At 36.3% G+C, this 25136-nt stretch overlaps 1 pseudogene across 1 annotated transcript; it reads right to left on the reverse strand.

The window, feature by feature from the left end:
- Positions 1-14284: 14284 nt before the first annotated feature.
- On the reverse strand, positions 14285-15134 carry LOC101560166 (annotated as a pseudogene). The gene has a single exon (XR_192450.1). The product of XR_192450.1 is annotated as a phosphoglycerate mutase 1 pseudogene (transcript).
- Between the last annotated feature and the right edge of the window lie 10002 nt (positions 15135-25136).

Here is a 25136-nt window from a genome sequence, read left to right on the forward strand (position 1 = left end):
ATTAATTTTATCAAGAAACAAATAGCACTGAGACAGTTTCAAAGCAGGTTAGTAGGATAGTTACAATAATTCTTACATTGCATATTGTTGTCTTCATAGTAGTTATTCATAGCAAAAGGTGCTATTGAGTTGAGAAAACAACTCTCCATTTTGAGGAGAAAGTGCACCAAGTGCTTCAGAATTCTGCTATGAGTGTCTCATTTTGCTTTTTTCACTTTAAATGTTTATTTCACTTGCATGATTTCTGAAGAAAAAATGTAAGTAATTCTTATTCTTGCTCCCCTGTGTTTGTTTTTCACCACATCCATTAGTTTCTTTCAAGATTTTGCACTTTGCCTTTGACTTTCTTCATTTTGAATATAAGGCTAACGGAGGATTCTTAGTCAACTATTTATTGCTATAAAAATATTCATGGATTTCATGAATAAGAATTTAATTCAGCTCAGGATTCTGATGGCTGGAAAATCCAAATACCTTTTGATAACATTGAACACAAACCATTAGTTTTTGTTGCAACAAGACAAGGAAAAAAAAGCAAGTGAGCGCCTGCAGAGAAAGACCACTTTCATGGCAAGGGCAGAAAAGACCTGAGAGCCCAGGCACTTGCTTTTGTGTGATCTTCTTCCATAGGAACTCATTGATTCCTGACCCAAACCACTCAAGAAGCCAGCACTGGCCTATATACAGGCTGCACTGGTCATCTCTTATGACCTAACAGACCTAACATTTTATTTATTTATTTATTTATTTATTTTATTTATTTATTTTTTTTGCAGAACCAGGGATTGAACTCAGGCTCTTGAGCTTGCCAGAGAAGCGCTTATTCCACTGAGCCATCTCCCTGGCCTCTTATGACCTAACTTTGAAGATTCATCAACTCTTACCTCATCACTGATATAGGAGAACAGAATCTTCCAACTTGAAAAGATTCCTGTGCCAAGTTCATGTTTTCTAGAACCAAGGAATGAATTTTAGGAACAAATGAAGGTTAAGAGCAGAATATCTATTGGGGGAAAGAAAGCTTCTGCCCCAGAGAGACTGAAGGCATACCCAGGCAAATTGCCTGGGAAACTGTCTTTCATAGGAATTTGATAGAAGAAAAACCATGTGGTGAGGAGGTTCTCAAGTGGAAAATAGAGGAACTTGTACATGAGGTGGAGCGAACTATGGTCAACCAATAAGATTACAAGTATAATTATTCAAGAAGTATTGACAATTGGAATCAAATGGGGAAGTGAGTCACAAGTCACATAGCAAGGGGGCATGAATATAGAACCAGTCCTTTTGGGGTTTGGGTAAATGGCTCTTTTGGGCTTTTTCAAGGTGATTGACACCCGTTTAGAATATCAATCCCTGATGCCTATCCCTAGGGAAGTATGTGGCTGCATTTGTTTACTCTTTTGTCTTGAAGTCTGGCCCATAGTGGGAGTGTCTGTTTCTTCTAAAAATGCAGTCACCTTGTCTTCCATATTGTCTCCTTGAGGGTTTGGCCCTATCTGACCGCCTATAATATTTCTATCTAATTTAGATGCTGTTTTAGTCAGGGTTTTACTAGAAGAACAGATACAATGCAAGGAACAGGTATAACACAAGATGCGCCAGCCAGAGCCAGATGAGGAAGTGAGCTGAGAGTGTCTGCACACCACCGACTAAAGGATTCAGGCCCAAGGTTTTATCCTCACTGCAGTGTTCCATCTCTAACCGTCTCTAACAGTCTCTAATGGTCAGCTGTTGGGGCTGCAGTGGAAGACTGAAAAATCTGCCACGGAAAGCTGAAGGATCCAATCTGGAGGATGAAGTCTGTGCTGGAAGCCGGGAGATAAAGTCCAAGCTGACTGCAAAGACTGAAGTTCAAAGTGGAATGCCAAATTCTTCCTCAACCCCTTTTTGTGCTAAGTTACTCTGGGGCGGGGCTCTCACAGCACAGAGTGTGGAACTGCCAGGCGATACGGCCAAATTGACACAATGTATTGACCAGCACAGATGCCTACAACACTACCACTATGTTGGAAACCAAACCTGTAGAACATGAGCCTCTGGAGGACAAATCACAATACTAGACACGATTTTTACTGTTTGTCCCTTTATCTTTCTTTGCATTGTCTGAGCTTGCTGCATCTTTGCTTCAGTCTCAAATTCTGGAAAATTCTTAAGCTCTTTCATGTCATATATTTTTTCCATTTTTCACTATTTCTGCAATCTGATATTACCATAAAATCTATGTTATAAATTGTGGATAGCTTTTGTGTGTATTCGGTTCTGTTCTTGTTATTATTACTTTTTTAAAATCTTTGCTCTTCACTTTGGAAAAGATGTGTTAACATTTCTTCAAGTTTATTGAATCTTTGGTTGCATCAGTTGTGTTATTCTCTTAAGTAGATTTGGTTTTGTTTTTAGCACTTTTCTCTTTTTCTTAGAATTCCTACCTCTGTACTTGTACTATCTATCCATTATTTCTTACTGTCCAATTTTCCCATTAGAATACATATCATGCTAATAATTATTTTATATTTCCTATTTGATAATTACAGTGATCAGGCCATACCAGTCAAGTTTTACTCTCTTCATACTATATTTTTGTCTTTTAGTATAATTTACAGTTTTTTTGCTGAAAGACACTTGAAAAGGACTGCCATAAATAGGCCTTTAATGTTGGGCTTGTGCTCAACTCTGCTAGGAGTTAAGCTGCATCTGTTTGCTATAACTGAAGGCCTCAAAAGTTAACATGTTCTCTGTGGCCTTGGCCTTGTCTCTTGTGAGATTTACTGGAGATTCTTAAACTCTGAAATTTACAACACTTTCAATTGTCATATCCTGTCATTAGGCAGAAGCCCTATTGATACCAAGGATGGGGAAAAGACTACATTGATAGGCTTAGCAGCAGCAATGATGGAGGTGGCAGTGGCTGCAGGGCAGCACAGAAGCAGAAATGGGAGGTAGCCTTTATTAACTCTGAAGACACAGAGAGGATCAAGGGCAGGGAGAGAGGCAGATTCTCTGCTCTGAGACAGGGAGGATGAGACTTTATGGAGTTTTTCTAGGGGTGGAGCTTGAGGGGCAGGTCTAATGCCATGCAAGGAGCAGATTGGAGGTTCTCTTGTGTTGGTTGGGAAGGGTAAAAGGAAGTTGTACCCAGGGCTGGAGTGGGGAAGAAGGAGGAAGTGGTCACTGGGAGATAAGCTGTTGTTTCAGAGATTCAGCCATGTTGGATCTGGGCCATGATAATTTAGCAGTTTGTACTTGGGCCTTAACTTACCATATATTATTTAGTCCTGTGATTAGATATGTTTCTGTGTGAACATGTATCCTTAAACCCTGGCAGTTACAAGTGCTTTAGGAATGCGTTCCCCCTTGGTAAGATCTGGGATTGAGGTTTTCATTTCCTTGTTAGTTAGGCTTTCTTAAAATCCAAGAGAGGTGAGTTCTGGAAAAATAGTTTCCTTTGAGGGACAAGGTTTTAAGAAAACCAGAGTGCTCTAGCTCTTTCAAAGAGGCTACACTTTCTTTCTCTCTACCAGAATCACAAAGGAAATTTTCTGAGACCTTTGCCCTGAGAACTTGGTGAGGCTCCACAAGGTCTAATGCATGGAAATGTTGTTTCTCAATAAGACTGGATCCTTCTCCGTATTGTAGTTCCTAATGTGCTCCCAGGGATATGCTGATCACAGCTTAGGCTTTCTCACCCTTCTGGCTCCTGTCATTGGGGCTTCTTTTCCAGTTACCTGTCATTCTCAGTGTTTGCCTATGTCTTGAAACTGGAGAAAAGCTGGTTGACATTGGTGGGTCTAGGAAAAGTTGTTGATGTTTAAGTTTTCAGGATTTTTATAAAAATGGAAATAATTTCTTCTGAATTTTTGAAATGTACAATGGGAAATCCTTCACATTTGGGGACTTTGTTTTATTTTAATTCACTTATTCATCTACTGTTAAGTTTACTCATTTTCCAGCATTATGTATGTTGACTGTTTTTACTCACCCATCATCATCAATGTTTTATACATTCTAACATAATTACTGTTTTAATCACATTCTGCATTACATTCTATGACCCCTTTGACCTCTTAAAACTTTTCTATTCATTTGCATACATTAAAATTTCATTTTTGTTTTACAAGTAGTAGGTTTTGAGAATAATGCATAGTTATGGATCCACTATTGTTCCAGCATACAGAATAGATTCACTACCCTTAAAATTACCCTTTGCTTTTATTCAACACTTTCTTCTTTGGCTGCCTAGCCATCACTAACCCTCTGAAGTTTCGTCTAGTCTTTCGCCTTTCCCAGAATGTCATAGTATACATTTATGCAATCTTTTTAGATAGGCATTTTTTATTTAGCAAACATTGCAAAGGTGATTAATTTCAATGTGTTTTTATAATATAGGAATGGTAACAATCCTAGACCAATTCATTATTTGCAAGATGAATATTAAACATCAATCTAAAACATAGATCTTTTATAAAATTAACTAAAATGTATCACAAATAAAAATGTGTAATGTAAAATAATGAAACATTTCTTGATTTCAAGGATATAATGTTTAGAATTTCCATGGAAGGAATTGCTAAACTCATTTGCAAAGGAATGTGATCTGCAAAAGAAAAGAAGGTAAGTTGGATTTCAATAGCATTTAGAAATTTTCTGTAGGCGAGAAATGTTTTAAGTAGGTTAAAAACTGGGCTGTATTCTGGAAGAAAATATTTGCAAATCACATATCCAAAAAGGTTTATTATAAAGATGATGTAAAAATAGACTCAAACTCAACCATAAGAAACCCATTGACTTAGGAAGATGAGCAGATGGCACGAGTGGGAATTTCATTGAATAGGTTATATCATTTTCAAGTAAGGACAGTTACAAACTCAAAGTATTAGGGACTTGGGAAACAAAGGAATCATTTCAAAGAGATATCACTACATGCACACAGCTTTGTTAAATGAAATTAAAAAAAAAAACTGAGAATGATAATCAATGGTAAAAATAGCCTAGTAGAGTTTTATGTAACTAAACATGTCACTGTTATATAATTCATAGTTTCAATCCTGGACACTTGTACCACAACCATACAAACATATGTTTGCACAAACACTTGTACATGCTTTTTTATAGCAATTTTATTTTAATGGATAAAATTTCAAAATGATACAAATGTTCTTCAAAGGATAATTGTTGCATAAACACTTGTAAATAGACAGCATATCACTATGTAGTAAAATAAAATTAAATATTACATCTTAATACATGTAATATTTTGCAAGAAAGAAAAGCCTGCCAAAAAAGTATTTCAAGTGCAAAATCTCATCCTCAAGTGATATATATTATATGATCATTTTGTGTAACATCATTGAAGTTGGAAAGTATATAATTTTCTAGTTAGGCAATCTTCGGAAAAATACATGTGAACGATTCAGGATTCTTTCCTAATTACAGGAGGAGGAAATTAAATGTGTTCCTGTGAAGATTCAAACAGTTCATGTGCACAAGACTTCTCTTCGTATCACTGCAAAACACACCATATACATTTATCTAGCTCAAGGCTTTATCACCTAAAATAGTTTGAGGGTTATTGTCATTTTTAAGCACGCTTTTGCTCTCCCTTTGGCTTGTGTATTGGACAGATGTGTGGATAGTAGTTCTCCGTGAAGAATGAAAGTGTAGAGTATTTGTTTTCATTTTTTAGTACTTCCTTAAAATTTTACCCTAACATATATTTAATTTTGCATAGATTTAGAATTACTTTTGTAAATGTTATTTTTCCCTTAACTTTTCTTTTTTTATGTATTTAGTACAGGGTCTATAGGATCTACAGGGTCTCACTACGTAGATCAGACTTATAGTGATCCTCCTGTTTTAAGCCTCCTAAGCACTGGGATTACAGGCATGCACCAACACGCCCAGTCTCAATTGCCCTTTTATTGTGCCCTGGGGGTGGGGACAGCACAGAGGCCTGGGGATTGAACCCCAGCCACTGAGCTCTGCCTAAGCAGGTGCTTTAGTCTGCTGAACTATCTGGCCAGCCCTAACTTTTATGAATATAGAGTTATTCTTTGAATTGACTGAATTATGTCTACAAATTCATATATTGAAGTTTTAATCTCCAGAGTGACTTCATTTGAAGATGGGCCCTTGGGGACATAATTAGTTTCAGATGAGGTCATTAGGGTGAAATCACAAAAGGCAGGAACCTGGGCCCAGGTATCAACCCCAAGGCCCAGCCTCCATCCCCTACCCTACAAACCCAGAAGTCTATTTTACCAACCTCCTGAATGGCTCCCAAATCAATCATGTTGGCATAATTAAGCCTCACCTTTATGCTTTCATATAAGGATAATATGAACAGTTAGATTTTTTTTAAAAAGGTATTTTAGTACAGGGATGATAGGGCCTCACTACACAGGTCGGACTCCTGGTGATCATCCTGTTTGCAACCTCCCAAGCACTAGGATTACAGGTGTGTACCATCATGCCTAGTCTCAGTCCCTGTCTCAGCGTGCCCCAGGAGCAGGGCCAGTATGGCAAGTCAGGGATCAAATCCCGGTCCCAGCACCTGTCTAAGCAGGCACTTTAGACTGTGAGTCATTTGGCCAGCCCTTGAAAAGTTAGATATTAACAAGTGAGAATTAGTGCCTTCATCTGAACCTGAGCAGGCTTCTATCATGACCTTAGGTGTCAGGTCTACAGAACTGATACAATAAGTATACATTCTTGAAGTTTATTAGAATACTTTATTGAAACTAAAGGTGACAAAGATATCTAGTTTATGGTATCTGTCATCTTTTAAAAACAAGAATGTTGCATTATTTAAAGTTTTGTAATATGTCCAAACACTTGGAGATATACTTCAGGAGCTATCTTACATCTTTTAGAAAATTTAAATATTAATCTTAGAAGTTATAATACCATACATTTTTAAAGAAAAATTTTCTAGAAAGTTGTATTTGGTACTATTTCATTCTGCTATTTATTTTGAACTAATTTAAGGTTTTTCTTATTTCCTCTTCTTAAAAATAGCATACTTTGTGCTCATTAATAAGCACCTCACAGATAAAGAAAAATGCTTCAATTATCATTTAGAAATGAGTTTTCATAGTACATGCACATCAATTCTTCTCAAGAGAAGACATACTTATTTCAAGACTACTTTTAAAATTGCAATTCAGTCAGCTTTATTTGTGTCAAAATTGTTTAGTCTGTTTGAATTGCCCCAAGAAAAATATGCTAAGAAGTCTTTATAAAAGGAAAACTTCTTGCTATTCAACTCATATGTTCCTCCTGAGAATTTGTTTAAACACATCTATTTTAAGAACCTGTGGGTAAATCTACATTTTCTCCAGAGTGGTTGTAAACAACAAATATGAAAAGATTCAAATAGACTTGCTAAGGCAGGAGTGTGTTCAATTACTCTAGTAATTCTTCAGTGTCTATTTATACATATTTCTAATATTTTCTTCAAAAACATTTACAAAGAAAAGAAATAGAATGTTAGAAGTGAAAATCTAGCGGCCTGCATGTAGTACAACATGTTCCAGTAGATAGGCTATTAGGACCAAAATAGAAATAGAGCTAATTGCTATAGACTTGTACCTATATGAAGAAGTGGTTGAACAGAATTTCTTTTACTAAGCAACCTTTTAAACAAGTGTACCTATCACCACGATGTCCTCACTCATACTGGATAACTAATGCACATTGTTAATTAAAGGAAGAAAGGTATATAGTTGCAATGAAAATGCAAAGAGAACTAGAATTGAAGGACTTCGTACACTACAAGTGTGTGCAAATTACACATAAGTACTCAATATGTGTCATTATATATAGATATATAAATGCATATGCTTGTGTATATGCCTATCCATAATCTCAAGAACATATTTATATTTGTCTTTTATTTCCATAAAGGTAGAGGAGGAAACTGATTTGTGGCAATGTTGGACAACAAACCTGAGAAGGTGTGGTGGCCTCTTAACATCAGGGAAACATAGATATCTAAGTATGTGGATGGAGAATAGTCCTAAAAATACCACTTCAGTAGATCTGAAAGCTTGAGGGTTTCTATAATGCCATCTAGTACTTTATCAGTATGTTACTTGATGCTGTGGTTTCTTCAATGATGCAATGACTTATTTAATTTGTTAGCATGAATCAAATGGAATGTGAGCATATATCTATGATTGGATCATATTTTGAAGAATAATTATTGAAGACATATCTTAAGGTTAATTTTCATTTAAAAATCATCAAATGCTGCTGGTACTGAATGTGTACTCTGAGCAAGGATTAGATGGGCGTGTCACTTGGTAAGTCATAGATGTTCTTGGAGAAGATAAGACTTGATAATCTCACATTGTGTCATATGCCTGCTTTTATGAGTTATTTTTCATCCTACGGAGGAAAAGAAGACATCATTCTCATGTATTCTAATGTGTCCTGGTCATGAAATCAATGTCTTAAAGATCAGAGATGTTGTCCTACAGGTCACATCTTTTTAGTGGTGAGTGCTTGAAGATATTTGTGGAGACTAAGTATCTAATATAAATGATATTGTGATCTATTTGCCTTTGCAGATACTGAAATATAAATATCAGTAAATTCATTGTACTTTGTATTAAAAAATAAATACGGGCTGTTTGTATCAAAGTATCAAGTGAAAATAGAGAAAAATCCCAAACAAATATGACAAATTATGACCACCCAAAGCTATCCACATCATCATCCCTCAATGTATGGATGCGCTAGAGTTGCCCTCAAAGTCATCTTTCCTTCCTCTCTCCTTAAGAAGAGGCACCTACTTATTAAATTTGAGGTACCTGTTTCCAAAGATGATTCAAAATTTTATAGAAAAATTTTAGGTGAAAAACTGAAACTGTTCTTTTAGATAATAAATGTTTCAAATTTGTAAGAAATCTTAGTTTGAAAACCAAAGCATTTTTATAAGAAAAATAGATTATTTTAAGGATTTTAAGTTTCAACAGCCACAGTTGAAAAAGAAGGAAGGAAGGTAGAATTTCTGCAGTCACGTGATTCTAGCCTCCAGTCTTCAACAGACTTACTTGAACTGCCTGAGAAAAACAGGGCACCCCAGGAGGACACAGTGGTGCTCATCTCACAGGCCTGCCACGATGGTGCCCAGTGTTGGCATCAGTGTGTCTGGCTGCATCTACCAGAGCAAGAAGCAAGTTTGGAACATCGTCAGGGAACTCACGGGAGGCACTGGACATCCGCAGGTGAAATATCCTGTGAGATGGAGAGCCACCTGCAGTCGTTCTGAGTGCCATATGTGGAGGCTTTCTCCTCACCCAGTACGTTCTATCGCTCCATGTTTACTAGAAGCAATTCACTAAGCTCAGCTACACCTAATTACCCCAAATGGACAAACGCCCATGGCAATACCCCAGGGGCTCTTAGAGCATTGGGTGCACCTCCACATTCGTGGGCAGATGCATTACCTTGTGAGCATAGAAACATTCATATTCAGTGGAGCTCAAGCAGTCTGAGAGTTTGTCTTTGTAGCAAGCTGGCCAATGAGAGCAGTACATAGGTCTAAAGATCGCACTTTGCCTTAGAAAATCATGTACGCCTTTACTGTGAATGCACGACAGAGCGAGCAATATGGCAACGAGCTATAAACACCTCAGCCTGGACTTCAGCATTCCCTGCTAGAGATGCAGTTATATGCAGCAGGAGGGCAGACAAGGTAGCAGTGCTTAAGCAGGAATACTGGAGTAGGGATGAAACAAGAAAAACCTGCCCCATCTGTTCTTGGGTAAAACTGAAAATGATATCAGTGATGATAAATATAGGCCAGTCCACAAGTTTCAGACATAAAACCTAGCCCAGGTACATTAATTAGCACACACAGACACACACAGACACAGACACACACACACACACACACACACACACACACACACACCAAGCTTTCTCAATTTAAGGGATTAATTCAGATTTGCTACTTTTATTCTTCTTTATTTTTTATTCATTTTAATGAGAAAAGAAAGATAAAATAACAATGAAACAGTTTCATATCAGGTTAGTAGGACAGTTATTATAATTAATACACTGCATATTGTTGTCTTTGTAGTAGTTATTCAGAGGACAAGATGCAGACAGAATTATCTTGTCTAAATACTATTAGTACAAACTTTTATTCTCAATGAACTAAGAGAATGTAGCTGTATATCTATCCTAACTCTCTTGTGTATACATATATTTTTTTTCTCCCCTCTTTTTTTCCCCAACAAAACTGTCTTTTATTTGTACTTCTGTGAAGTTAGTGGCGCATGACACAACTAAGTTGCCTACCAACTGATAGCCAACCTTAACCAGACAGGATGTTCATCTCAGGAGTGAGGTGGCTTTAGGCACTGGGCCAAGTCCCACCTACAGATATTTGATCAATTTCCTAGCTTGGTAGCTCCCAACCTATCACCCTTTTTTATTTTATTTTGTCACAGGTAGGTGTTCCACTGCAGTTAGAGAAACAATATTTGGAGAAGTTTTTCAAGGACATTTTCATACTTGAAACCAGTCTAAAGATTGTAGGTACTTGAATTCAGCAAAATAACCTAATATTGGCCAATAGTCCATAATAGTCGTGGGTTATCAGCAGACTTGGCAATTGTCAGATGTTGTCGACTTGAGCCTTTTACAGCTAGTTCAGCATATTTATATGGCCTTACTTTTTATATCTCATGTTTATACTTTCCTGCTGGATGGTTAAAACCAATTTAAAGCAAGACCTATATAACTAAAAATGTAACTTTGTATCTGATATATTCTTGTCCTATTCTTATTAACTTGTTCATAAAATGCCAATCATAAGTGTTTAGAATTAAAACATTTTATCAAAATCCAAAGTCTTTTTGGAAAATAAATTGCTTAAGAATTAACATGAACCTTTTTCATCATCATTAAAAAATGTCAAATATGATCAAATGACAAGACATATTTATTAAATAGTAAATATAGGTTTGTGTTGTTTAGTTTCATTTTGTTTTGTCTTTCCTTACATTTACACAGAAGGAATAATGTAATTCTAAGGTAAGAGTTTGACTTTAATACTATGGATAATTATAAAAATCACTTGACCTGAAGAAACATTTTAAAGAGCATAGAAGATGCATAGCAATCTAGGAGATTCATGTCCATGTTTATATTAAATGAATATGAATAAAATGTAAAATTGTTGCATAAAGATTAATTTCAGAATAGATTACTTAGACATATATTTTAAAACAATCATGTTTGTTTTGGGTTATTCTTTGAATATAGAACTTCAAGACACTAAGAGTATGGCTCAGTGGTACAGTATGCATCCTTGGGTTTGATCCCCAAGGAGGAAAAATAATAGAACTTCCTTTAAGACTTTTAAGTGAGTTTTAATCTGCCTCACCCAATATGTGACTACTCCTACTGGATGACAATTTGGTCTACCTTAAATTACTACCAGAAATATCAATTCCAAGTCCTCCCATTCGATAGTTCATTGCATTTGTTAATTGTTTAGGATTGTACTGACTGTGTATTTTTAATATATTGAACTGCTTTAATGTACCATTCACCTGGCAGAATAAAGCAGTTTCTACTGTTAAAGCTAATCATAATATTAATACCATAAATTTTTTTTTTTGCATATCAATTCCTGTGTAGAATAATTTTAGCTCTCAGTTTTATTTCCATTTGGTCAACTGGGATGTACCTCCAACTCTGAATAATGCATCAATTTTCTTTTAGGGTATTGGTATCCTCTACAGTGTACATGGTGTTAGGGGACTTTAGTGTATGGAACCACCCTCCTCTGGTGTGGGATTTGGAATTTAGTGTACTCGATTGGGTCTGCAGTCTACATTAATGTGGTGAGCAATCTCTATTCCCCTAAATTGGATCCTACACAGGGCTGAAACAGCAGAGCTACCTTAGCTCAGCTACATATCTTTGTTCTAAGTCTGTCCAAGTTCCTGAATGCTTAGTTCCTCTCTGAAATTTGATCCGTTACTCTGTCCCTCTCTGGAAAGCATAGTAAAGGAGAAAACTACTCATTTGATTACAGATATAATTATTGGAAACAACCCTCATAAAATGAAAATACATAATTTCTCTTATTAATTGGAGAATTTTTAAAGTACTTCAATATTTAGGAAAAAATATTTTCTCAAAATGACTTCCCAAATCTATGACTTTAATAAAAAATCTAGAAAATAGATAACATTTGTTAGATATAAGAAATAAGTACATATTTCTCCATAGAGGTAAATATAAGACCTCCAAGTCTGCATTATTAGACAATTACTCAGTTTTTTGAGATTCAAATAGAAAGTAACAAATGAATAAATATTTTTAAAAGAATAAAAGAAAGTATAATGAACAAAGCTATTGAAGAGTATTAAGCTAAAATGGTACAGTACTTGCCCAGCACTCAAGAGAACTGAGTTTAATCCTCAGCACCATAAATTATATTTAATAAGTACTACCAATATCAACAATATTTTTCACTTTCTAATTATATTTTCCTGTTGGAATTAGCATGAAGGGTTAAGTAGTTGTGTAATTATGCAAACCTGGGGTTTTAACTAAAAGTACAAATTTAAATAAGGAAGTGGGTGGCTATTTTACCCATATATGAAGGGAACTATTTCTTACATTAAGTTATGAAAAATTTTAAATGCATAACACGTTGATAAATGTTTCTACAATCACTACAATACTCTCAGTCACTAATAACTTGTTTTGCTTTCAATGCATGTTTGACCATATGCTTATCTCTATTTCTATTGATCCATCAGTTTATCTTATAGTTTGAGTTTGTCTTGGTATCAACTCACCAAACTCCAACATGCATATCATTAAGTGACAACCATGGAGTTTTAAGGATTTTTGAATATAAAAGTTTCAATGAGATACTGACATTTCATGAGTCTGAGAATCACATTCACCCATTTCCTCCTCATCTGTATTAGGATAGAGACACTACTATCATTTAGAGAGCTACCTCTTATTCCTCCAGTTTTTTTCCTAATCCCTGGAAGAAAATATTGTGACATTTTATCATTGGGTAAAACTGTTGATTTTAGAAAATCCTAGGGGCCGGGGAGATGGCTCAGTGGAATAAGCGCTTCCCTGGCAAGCACAAGGGCCTGAGTTCGATCCCTGGTTCCGCAAAAAAAAAAAAAATTCCGCAAAAAAAAAAAAAAAAAAATCCTATATTTTGTGCTTCATATAGTATGCAGTTTTTGGTTTAATAAAATTTCACTCCACTTTGGTTCAGGTCTCTCTATTTCTTTGTCTCTGTCTCTGTCTCTCTGTCTCTGTCCCTGTCTCTCTCACTCTTTGTGTCTGTGTCTCTGTCTCTCTGTCTCTCTCTCTCTCTCTCTCTCTCTCTCTCTCTCTCTCTCTCTCTATATATATATATATATATATATATATATATAATCTATATCATACTTTTGTATTTTTGCATAATATTATTTATTTTTATTAGTAGGGAAATGTTTTTTTTTTTTTTTATTGCACATCACTCCTTTATTATACTGATCTGGAAAAAGACAGTTATGCTCCAATGAGTGCTGTCCCATGTGGCGGGCCAGGCCAGCTGGAACATGATTCAGAAATCAGACGTTGTCAGATGCACTTAGACGTGGTCAGGAAGCGTTTTCACTGCCACCAAAACAAGGCAGAGGGAGCCTAAGCTACACAGCAGGATGCTCTCCTACCCTAGAGGCCAGAGCTCGTTCTGTACTGCTGTGAGGAATGACTTGTTTTCTGTGACCACATGTGGAACTATTCAACCACCACTGGAAGCCCCAGAAGGGTTTTTGTTTATATAATTTTTCTTTGGTAGAAAACTTGAATACATAAACTTAATTCAGGATTAAGCCCAACCTTCTGGAGCCAGCTCCTCTAGGGTGAGGGAAGAAACTGTATTTCAGTCACCATGCACGTTACCTTCATCTCTCACTGGAATGTCGAGAGCTCACTGACTGACTGGACTGCAGAAGAGCGCAGGGCTGGCTCCGGGGAGTGGCGTGCTCAGGCCGCTCCTCGCTGCTCATGCCTTGGCATGGTTATCCCTCTCCCCTACTCAAGCAGGTCCTTAGTAAACAAAGCAGAAGCACTAGGCAGTTACTACCTCTCAGCTCGCCCGGATAAGAAGAGCCTTCCCTGGGCTTGGACTGAGAACTAGAGCTCGTGTCCTAGAGGTCCTGTCCTGACTCGATTCTATCAAGGGACTGGGGGCAGGGGCCAAAATGCTAAAAGGGAAATGGGAGCCACTGGTCCCCATCCGCAGCTACAACACAGGACGCCTACAGATGTGGTCAGTGTGACAGGTGGGGAGAGGTGTGGAGGGTGGGTGGGTGGGAGCAGGCTGCTGGTGGTCTTCACTTCTTGGCCTTGCCCTGGCCACAGCTTCCACAGCTTTGCGCACAGTCTCTTCATCCCCTAGGAACTGCATGGACTTGATGGGTTTTAAGTACTTATCTAACTCATAGAAAATTGGAATACCAGTTGGCAGGTTCAGCTCCATGATGGCTTCTTCAGAGAGACCTTCCAGATGCTTGACTATACCCCAAGGGCTGTTGCCGTGGTCTGCAATCAACACCTTTTCCCCCTCCTTGATCTGGGGGACAATTTCTTCATTCCAGAAGGGCAGAGCTCTGGCAATAGTGTCTTTCAGACTCTCACAGGAAGGCAGCTGATCTTCAGGGAGGTCTGCGTACCTACGATCCTTGCTGATGTTGCTGTAGAAGGGGTGGTCAGGCTCCATCGGGGTGGTGGGACATCGTCGGAGCGCCGGCAGATCGTCACCCGGGCCTCCCAGTGTTTGGCAGCCGTCTCTGCTTTATTAAGGCCAGTCAGTCCCCATAGTGCCGCTCATTGAGACGCCAAGTTCTCACCACCGGCAGCCACATCTGGTCAGTGGCATCCAGTACTGTCCAGAGAGTCCGGATTGCTCTTTTCTGCACTGAGGTGAAGCAGATACCAAAATCGTAGCGAGCATCTCGCAGAGCCTGCCCTATGTGCTTCGCCTCTTCGTGGCCCGCAGGCCTCTAGTTGGCATCATACCAGCCTCTGAGGCGGTTCTCCAGGTTCCAGGCGCTCTCACCGTGCTGGATGAGCACCAGTTTGTAGGTGACCATGGCCAGCACCAGTTTATAGGTGACCATGGCGACGGGAGAGGGAAGCGGTGCAGCGAAGCAGGAGCAGGCCGAGATTCTGGTGGTGCTCTGCCTGCCCCAACCCGGCTGCGGGAAACGTTGTATAGACATGTCTTTGCTGATACGCTGTTTCTAGTTTTGGTTATTATAAGTAAGTCTGCTGCAGACATTTACATACAGGGCTTTTTTCTGATAAATCTTTTCATTTCTTGAGGGCAAAGGGGAATTTCAGGGTCACAGAGTGGTGCATGATTAATTTTATAGAACCACCAGGTTCTATGCACTTACTAGCTAAGTGCATCCTTTCAGCTTCCTGCCAAAGGAGAGAGCGTTTCGCGTGCTCCACCTCCTCACAACTCCTTTTCTTCTTTCTATATCTTATGTGAATAAGAAAATTTCTATATCTTATGTGAGTAAGGTGCGCAGTTGCATCTTACTGTGATTATAAACTGTAATTCCTGAGGACTGGTAATATTGAAATATTTTTATTGAAATTATATTTTCTTCAATTTAATTTGACTTTTATTCTTTGCTAATGCTGGAGATCAAACCAGGGTTTCACAGAACTGAGACAATGACCTGTGAGTTCCTCAGCCTGCATGTACTTTTTTCTCTCTGAAGTGTCATTTCACCTAGCTCCTTTATTTTACAATGTTTAAAATTAATTTATGTACTTTATTTTTGTGTTCTAAAATACCATTAGCTCAGGAGGTAGTTCAGCGCTCCAAGCACCTGCCTGACAAATGCAAGGACCTGGGTTAGATCCCTGGTACCATGTAAAGTGCAGGGGCCACGCGGTGATGGTCTCTGAAACCGGGTGTGGTGGAGCACGCTTGTAATCCCAGCACTGGGGAGGCTGAGACAGGAGGATCACTACAAGTCTGAGGTACGTAGCGAGACCCTCTACCAAATAAATAAATGAATAATTAAAAATTAAAAATGCTATTACCTCATCACATATGCATTTTGCAAACAGTTTCTTGTACTCTATGGCTTGCATATTGGTTTTCTTCTTTACATATTTTAATGGACAGAAGAATCACGTTTAATGCACTCTTTTAGGTTTTTTATGATTTTGTGCTTTAATGTGATTTTAAAAATTATTTCCATCAAATCACAAAGACCATTTGCCATACTTGAGCTGTACTATTCTATGTGTACTGTGACAGCTCTAAGGAACGGTGTTTTCTGTACAATGGGATGGAAGGCTACAATTCTAAGCCCTCTGGCACAGCACTGACCTATGGTGCACCCTTAGACAGCAGCAATGGATGACAGGGCTTGCTGGGCGCTCTTGTGCAGCAGATGAGCTTTTCTACCTCTTTTCCTGCCTATCATTCTGATACACGTCAATATTATGATATTAGAACACACATTTTGGTTGTAAAGTGTTACTAATTATAACAAAACAGATCACCCACTACGAGAGACACAATTAAAGTATTTATGAATGAGATTAAAAGATATATCACATTTGCTTTAATATATAAGCTTAATTTCATGTAGAATTAATGCAACACACTATATATATATATATATATATATATATATATATATATATATATATCCACAAGGATGAGAAGTGAAGACAATGTCTAGTTCACAGATGAGTTCTTTGGCTGTGACTTTCACATACTAGTTGGTAATTTAAAGATAAGAAAATAAGAGTAAAATTAATGGCTATTGGGGAATTTTGAGACAGGGTCTTACTGGACAGTTTAGGTGTCCTTGAAGTCAGTATGTAGCCCATAGAATAAAATTTCCTCTCTAATTTAAATAAATTTTAACTTTTCAAACTTTAAATGCAATTTAAATGTTAAAAGTGCTTGTTAAACATTGCATGCAAGGAAAGAGTACAACTGTTACTTTTACCTAAGAAATAAGCTTCTTCTAATGTAGTAGAATCAATTAAAAGGCTGTTCTGCAGAAAAGACAGTGTGGGAGAGAAACAAAGGACACAGCGACAAGCTAAAGAAGATAGAAGCACTTCGACCAGGAAAAACCTTCTGCTAGATATAAAAATAAAACAAACATTTTTTCCCAAATATTTAAGATGAACACACTACACTCTATATTGAAAATTCTTCAATTGGATAAAAGATACACACCACTGATTAAAATCCACTTTTGTTTCTCTTCTTTTCTAAAACCACAGAGCTTTGTGTTTCTGAGAAGAGGGAGGTTGCCAGTATTTCAGGAATCGTAACCAGTGTCTGTAGAAACCTGAGCATTATTTCAAAGTGAACCTTGGACAGACTGATCCCGTGAACGAGAACAAAACATAACATAATTTTTAAGCATTCTGCACACCTTGAAACCATTTTTATTTTGAAAGAGGAAATATAATAGTTCTTCACCATTTCATACTGTTCTTTGGACATTGCCAAATATTTTTGTAACATTAAGTACCTTTCTTATTAATGTCAGCAGTCAGCACTGCAATGTCACTTTAATGATTCCAGTGTAGTCTGAAATTCACACCTGCAGCATAATGTATGCATTCAAATATAACAACATTTTTCATAATTACTCTGTCAGTCATTTGATATTTTTGAGTCTTATTTTGAACGTGTGCATTACAGTTCCCAAAATAAATCTTCCTAGTAATAAATTAAAATTTATTCTATTTATTATATTTACCACTGAAATATTATGGATTTCATAACTTTGATTTAATTTTATTAATTTTATTCTCTAGTCAACTATTATAAAAGTTCAATAAAAAGATAATTTAATACAAGGCATATGTTTCTGTACTTAACTTGATTCTAATTTTGTATTTTATTTTTAGAGGATTTTTACTATATTAGGAGAACAAAGAGAGATATTATAACTACTGAACATGTCTAAAAATTTTGTTCATACCATAAAAACAAAATGTGATATAATATTTATTTCATTTAATGGCAGCACAAATACTATAAATTATCACATTCAAGAAGGGATCTTGTTAGCAATGACTTAACATTAATACATTTTATATATGATGGAAGTCACTCATGCTAGGAAGTACTGTATTACTCATTTTGTACAGTTAATGGCCCACAGTAACAGTTTTGGATCATGCAAAAAGTAAGACCAAAAAATCCTAATCATATAGACATGTGTTATGTGTTATTTTTCTTATTTAATCTCTCTCTCTCTCTCTCTCTCTCTCTCTCTCTCTCACACACACACACACACACACACACACACACACTCTCACACTCTCTTGCTCAAACCTAGAAACTACTGCAGGCCAGGCAAGCATTCTAACACTGAGAGACATCTCTAGCCCTACAAATGTGCTTTTTTGATTAGTTTGATAAAGTAGTCTCCAAATTCAGTACATGTGCTCAAAATATGATTTTTCAAATGCAAAAACTTTAAAAAATACTTAAAGAACCAGTATCAATGTGAAACAACATATAACTGTGGTTAGCTAGCAGGCTTCATCTTATTCTATAACTTTAGCCTCAAGCCTCTTCGGTAGTTCTTTGTTTCTCCTTCACAGGCTTTCCTCACTTGATTCCTCACACCTTCAGAAGCACACTAACCCTCTCTTATGCACACCAGATCCATCATGGAAACCTGTTGCTTCACCTTCAGCTTTTGTGTGATGACATCTAATCCCTTCCATTGTCTTAGCCTTTAATATCCTTCACTCAGATTGACACAAGAATGTTCAAATGATTTCCTGCTTATGGTACATGACCCATTCCAATGTAGTTCCAAGTCAACAGGCAGAAAAATCTCTCTAAATTTGAAATGATCCTGCTGCTCTGTGGTTGATGGCACTGCAGTGATACCATATGTCTTTAAAAGGTAAAAGCAAATTCCTATAGAGTGTAGTTTCCCCTTAATCCATTTTTGTGTCTGTTCTATGCTCTCTGCTCCTACTCTACAGGCCTCATTGTTGTACCTCAAGTACACCAGACTCTCTCACAATTTATGAATTTAACTGTACCTGCTTCCTCTTCCTGCAGCCCTCTTCCCTTAGGCAGCTGATTGGTAAATTTGTCTGCTTCCTTCTTGTCTGTCTTCATTGTGACCCTCTCTAGCCAGACTAACAATTACTGGAACCAGGCCTTTCTCTGCACCATGATTCCCCTCATATTGTTCTACTTTTAGTTGCCTCCCTAGTGGTCAGCATGGGTGCATATACTTTTAAAATTTATGCCTTCTTTTATTTACTCCAAGTGTGGGCAGATAATCTTGATCTTACTCATTAAAGAATATATTTTATGTCTAAGGTGTTTGACATTCAGATAGATAGTAATGTTAAGCTTAATAGCATCTGCTATAGGGTAGTAATATCATTAAGCTTCTCTTCTGCATGCTTAACAACTAAAGTTTGCAGACCAAAAATTAGAGAGATCAATGGGCTACAAGGACAGCCAATAGTTTGGCCTTATCCCTCCAAGGTCAGTGAGGGCTCAGGACATAACAGAAGCTCTTCTGTGACAGTCTGTTACTCAGTGGTATCCCAAATTTTCTGATCAAGGAGATTATGGGGCCACAATGGGAAGTGATTGACGATGGATAGTGTGCCTAACAAGTCACCTGGAGAAGTTATCTCAGGCTTACAGAGAGTAAATTGGTCAAGCAATGGCCATGACTCATCCAGATGGCTGACACTGTCAAAAGATCTACAAACTGCTGTACATGGTTTCAGGGTAAATCTTGAAGAGATTTGATTGACCTTGTCTGATAGCAAAAGTTACATTTTTAGTTATATAGTTCTTGCTTTAACTTGGTCTTAAACATCCAGCAGAAAAGTGTAACCATGAAGTATAAAAAGTAATGCCATATTAATATGTTGAGCTAACTGTAAAAGGCTCAAGTCAACAACTTCTGACAATTATCAGCAGTGCTGCTAACTCACTACTTTCATAGACTATTGGACTATATTGAGTCATTTTGCTAAATTCAAGTACCTACAGTCTTTGGCATCAAGTATGAAAAGGTCTTTTAAAGACTTCTCCAAATACAGCCTCTCTAACTGCAATGAAGCACCCAAAAAAAGGGGGATATATTGGGAGCCACGGAAGCCAGGAAATTGATCAAACGTGTGTAGGTGGGACCAGGCCTCAGAGCCTAAAGCAAAAAGACATCTCAGTCCTGAGATAAACACCCTGCCTGATTAAGGTCAACTATCAGTTGCTATGCAACCATGTATCACCTGTTACTAACTTTGCAAAAGTATAAATAAAGACTGTTTTATTGGGAAAAGAAAAAGAAAAAAATATATATGTATACACAAGATAGGATAGATATATAGCTACTATTTCTTAGTTCATTGAGAAGAAAAGTTTAAATATTTCATATTTAAACTAATATTGTTTAGTAAGATATGTCTGTGTCTTGTCCTCTGAATAATTACTATGAAGACAACAATATGCAATGTATTAACTATTGTAACTGTGCTACTAACCTGTTCTAAAACTGTTTCATTGCTGCTTTATCTTTTTTCTCATTAAAATGAATAAAAATAAATAAAGCAATAAATAAAGGAATATGCTGCAAACATTCCAGGAAATAACACCAGTGAAAACAAAAAATATGAATCCAAATGGTAGAACAAGCAACATGTTAATTAGTATTAATTAATACATTTAACTGGCCTTCGTATAAAAAGTTTTTCCCAATGTATAAAACTTTAAACTTTAATGTGTACATCTCATGTCATGGTGAATGGGTATTTCGTTTTAATTTATCAATTTACCTACACTGCCACAGTATTTCCACTTTATTTTTTTAAAATTTGATGGAGGGATAAGATATGAAAAAAGCAATGGGAATATGCTATGTATCTGTACCAGCTCCACACAAGAATGTAACATTATTTACTATAAACATGAACTGACAAACTAAAATCTCAAAAATCTGTGGGAGAGACAGTATAACAATCTGCCACAAAGTAAGTCAAAATTAATGTATTTGTTCAAAATTGATTGCCTGTAGTGATTTAGTTATTTCTATATAATATATAGCTAATAGAGTGACTTGTGATTTTTTTCATTTTTGAGCTTTTGCTCTTACTGCTTGTTTTTTGATTTTTAAATGTTCATCTTATAATAAAAATGTCTACAGGATATTAGGACATGATTTTTGTCATATTTATTGTAGCATAAACATTAAACACTAGGAAGTTGCTTGTTTGTGTTAACAGCTATGTTTCTTTTATTAAAAAGGGAGCATATTCACATCTGCTTTAGGGAAATATGGTGAGGATAACATGAATTCACACGAGTTAAATATTTAATATTCCTTCTGACATTTAATAAATGTGAAAAATTTTGACTATTCCTTTAATATTACCCTGAGTTCCAAGAGAATGAAAATTCATAGAGTTTTCATTTTCTATTATCTTAAGTAGTTTCCATGCACATTATATGATAGTTGGCTACTACTGTACTTAACAAGCCAGTAAAATTAAAAGTATATTAATTATTTAATTGAAAAATATTAATTTTCCAAGTACATGTATGCTGTGATTTTCATACTTCAGTTTAATTCATCATCTAATAAGGTGAGTTTTGAACTTATAAAGTCCCATTTTAGATTTGAAGAAATTTCTGTAATATTACTAATTGTGTTTCATCTTTGATCCTATTTTGGAAACCAAGAATTAAATTGAACAGTGTCATCTGGACATTGTTCTATACATACACATGCTTCACATTCTGAATTGTTCCAATGTATACATCATGTGAATATATATATATATATATATATATATATGCACAACCATATATGTTTATACACAATAGCATATATAGTTATATATTAGATATAGTTATATATTAGAAATGATCTGAAGTTTACCTAAAAGATAACTTTGCAACATTTATGAAGTAGGTTGATAATATGTGGGAAATGCAAAGAAGTAAAAATTTTAACAGTTAGTCAATGAATTAGCTCAATATTAACACTGTTGTGGAATAATAATAAAGACAGAAAACAGTGCTAGAAGCATGCATGAGTTGTGTAAAATATAGGTATCATATGGATCCCTTAGCATGATTACTTTGAGAGAAATATAAAACTTTTAAGAAAAATAAAACTAGTTCTCATTTCAAGAAAGAATAACCCCATAACTTCATATATATTAATAAATAACACATTCCATTTTCTAAGGTTTAATTAAAAGAAAAACTAAAAAATATGCTGCTTTTTATAGACAACTTAACCTGGGTCATAAAGAAACATATGCAAGGAATGCCCTTCAGTAATACTTAAATGTACATAATGTAAAATTGGAGTATTTATTTTAATTTTATTCTGAGATAATTATATATTCAGAGAGAATTTAGGAAAAGTCCAGAGAGGTCTTGTATGTCCTTTATTCGGATTTCACCCCCTTGGTTGAATCTTCAATATAGTACATTAGTTAAATGAGAATTTCTGAACTAGTACAATGTGTGGACAGAGTTCTGTCGCTTTGGAGTAGTGGTAATGTTTCTGGATGTTAGATATTTTTTCACTTGGAATAGATGTCAGGTTAGATGAGATTCTCAGTACATAAGAAGATAACATTAATCTGCTTTTTTTGCAAATCACTTGTGTGCCTGAGCCTGTATCATCTACTGTTAAGGTCTACTTTTCTGAATATGAAAGGTACTCTAGCTCTTTGCCACATTTCCCACAAGAATGAAGACCATTCTTAGCAATCAGACTATCGATATTCCAGAAAATGTTGACATTACTCTGAAAGGATGCACAGTTATTGTGAAGGGCCCCAGAGGAACCCTGTGGAGGGACTTCAACCATGTCAGTGTGGAACTCAGTCTCCTTGGGAAGAAAAAGAAGAGGGTCCGGGTTGACAAATGGTGGGGAAACAGAAAGGAGCTGGCAGCTGTCCCCACAATCTGTAGCCATGTACAGAACATGATCAAGGGGGTCACTGGGCTTCCATTACAAGATGAGGTGTATGTTCACTTTCCCATCAACAGGAGAATATGTCTCATGTTGAAATTCAGAATTTCTTGGGCAAAAAATACATTCTCCGAGTTTGTATGAGGGCAGGTGTCACTTGCTCAGTTTCTCAAGCCCAGAAATATGAGCTAGTCCTTGCAGGAAATGACACTGAGTTTGTTTCAAATGCAGCTGCTTTGATTCAGCAAAGCCACAACAGTCAAAAACAAGGATACCAGACAATTTTTTGATGGTATCTATGTTTCTGAAAAGGGAATAGTTCAGCAGCCACATGAGTAAGATCCAAGAGTTAATCCAGCTGCAGAAACAACCTTCTGGATTATAAAGCCACTCTGTGATATTTTAATGAGACAATAAAAGATCTTTATTAAATAGAAAGAAAAGGTATTCTAATCCCAGCTTCACATGAGAGCCTCTACTTCAAGGCCCTCATACTTCACACCACTTGTTAGACCATGGCAGCCTCTCAGAGGTCTAGTAAATCTTAAGTCACTCAAAAGATAGCAATGGTTTAGAATATATAACCCATCTAGTAGAAATTGAGCTTTCTCCTTTGGAAAGAAAAGTTATAAAGATATGTTCAATCTGACTACTGGAACATAATTGTACATGGTAGAAGAACTGAAATTTGATTGTATGATTATTCTTGTAAATAGGTATGCTTTTACAGTTAGAAATACTTTTAGCAGAGCAAGACAATATCTCAAAATACTAAATATTTAAATCCTAAAATAACGTTAGGATTAATTGCATATTATTTCCCTTCACTCTCGTAGGAAGATATAAAGCGTCCTTGAGGGACATCTAGCAGTCATTAAGGATGCTGAGGAGCCTGGATCGAGTTGTTATCACTTATAGAAAGTCATAACTCTACTGGCATCAAAGAGAAAAAAAAATATATGTCATAAGTTAAAGAATTTGTTTTCAGCATATATCAGTGAGGAAAACTAAAAAAAAAAAAAATCCATGGGGATATTTTCCAACAGCAGGATCATTTCATAACATAAAGGGCTGCAAAATACCAGGAAACATCGAAATAGAGAGGGAGCTTTTAAAAACAATTGATACTGTGACATTTAAGCACAAAGATGTAGAAGTAGAAAATAAGAGATATCACTCTTAAAAAAGGTCAAACCTGAGATTGCTAGGTGTGTCAATTTAGATAAATATATTACTGCAAAAAAGTTGTTTCAGTAAAGTGCAGAGCTCTTTCTATCCATACATAGACATGTGTATTATGTATGTAGTGAATGTGAATACATGTTCATGTATGCACTTAGAAGGGGACACATGTATACGGGTTTTTGCATTTACATGTAAGCTTATACATTAATTGATAAGTCAAAGGGAAAGATAAGTCAAGTCCCCAACATAGATTCTAGACATCTAAGCAAATTTCAAAATCCATTTTCAAAAATATGTGTTTGTAAAACCAGAAAGGATAGTTAGTTTCATTAATATCAATGATGAAACTTTCTTAATAGGTATACCATGCCCCAAAGTGATAGGGTTGATGGGTAAAATGTCCTTCAAAACTCTCTTGTTCAGAGATGGGGCTTTGGGAAAGTGATATTGCCAGAAGGAACCATGTTTATTAGTCCATTAGTCCATTGATGAGTTCTTAGAAAACCGTGATGTTCTGAGCTGTTCAGAAGAGATGGGTGCTTTCCCCGGCTCCTCCCCTTTCTCTCTGCTTCCAGGTCATGGTGGCATGAGTTTTCCTAGCCCAAAGTCTCCCTCCTATTTCTTCTCTGTCTAAACCAGTGACCAGGAGCTAAGCCCACTGAAAGTATGAGAGGAAAAAAATTTATCCCGTTAACTTGCAAGTGTTTGATATTTTATTCAGTGGCAGGAAAGTGGCTAAGACATTCATGGGCACATTTAGAGACACAAAACATTATGTCCCTTATATTTAAAAAACTGCATCCTTGCCCTTTACCATTACTGACATGGTTATTATCCTAGAAATTTCACCTGGCTTTTTCCTATACTCCAAATTTCGTATCATATAACTTTTTCATTTTCTAATTATGTTTCAGACACACTTAATATTTAAATGTTCAGAGA

This window comes from Octodon degus, unplaced genomic scaffold (assembly GCF_000260255.1).
Source record: "Octodon degus isolate 3935 unplaced genomic scaffold, OctDeg1.0 scaffold00025, whole genome shotgun sequence".
In the NCBI taxonomy this organism is placed as follows: domain Eukaryota; kingdom Metazoa; phylum Chordata; class Mammalia; order Rodentia; family Octodontidae; genus Octodon; species Octodon degus.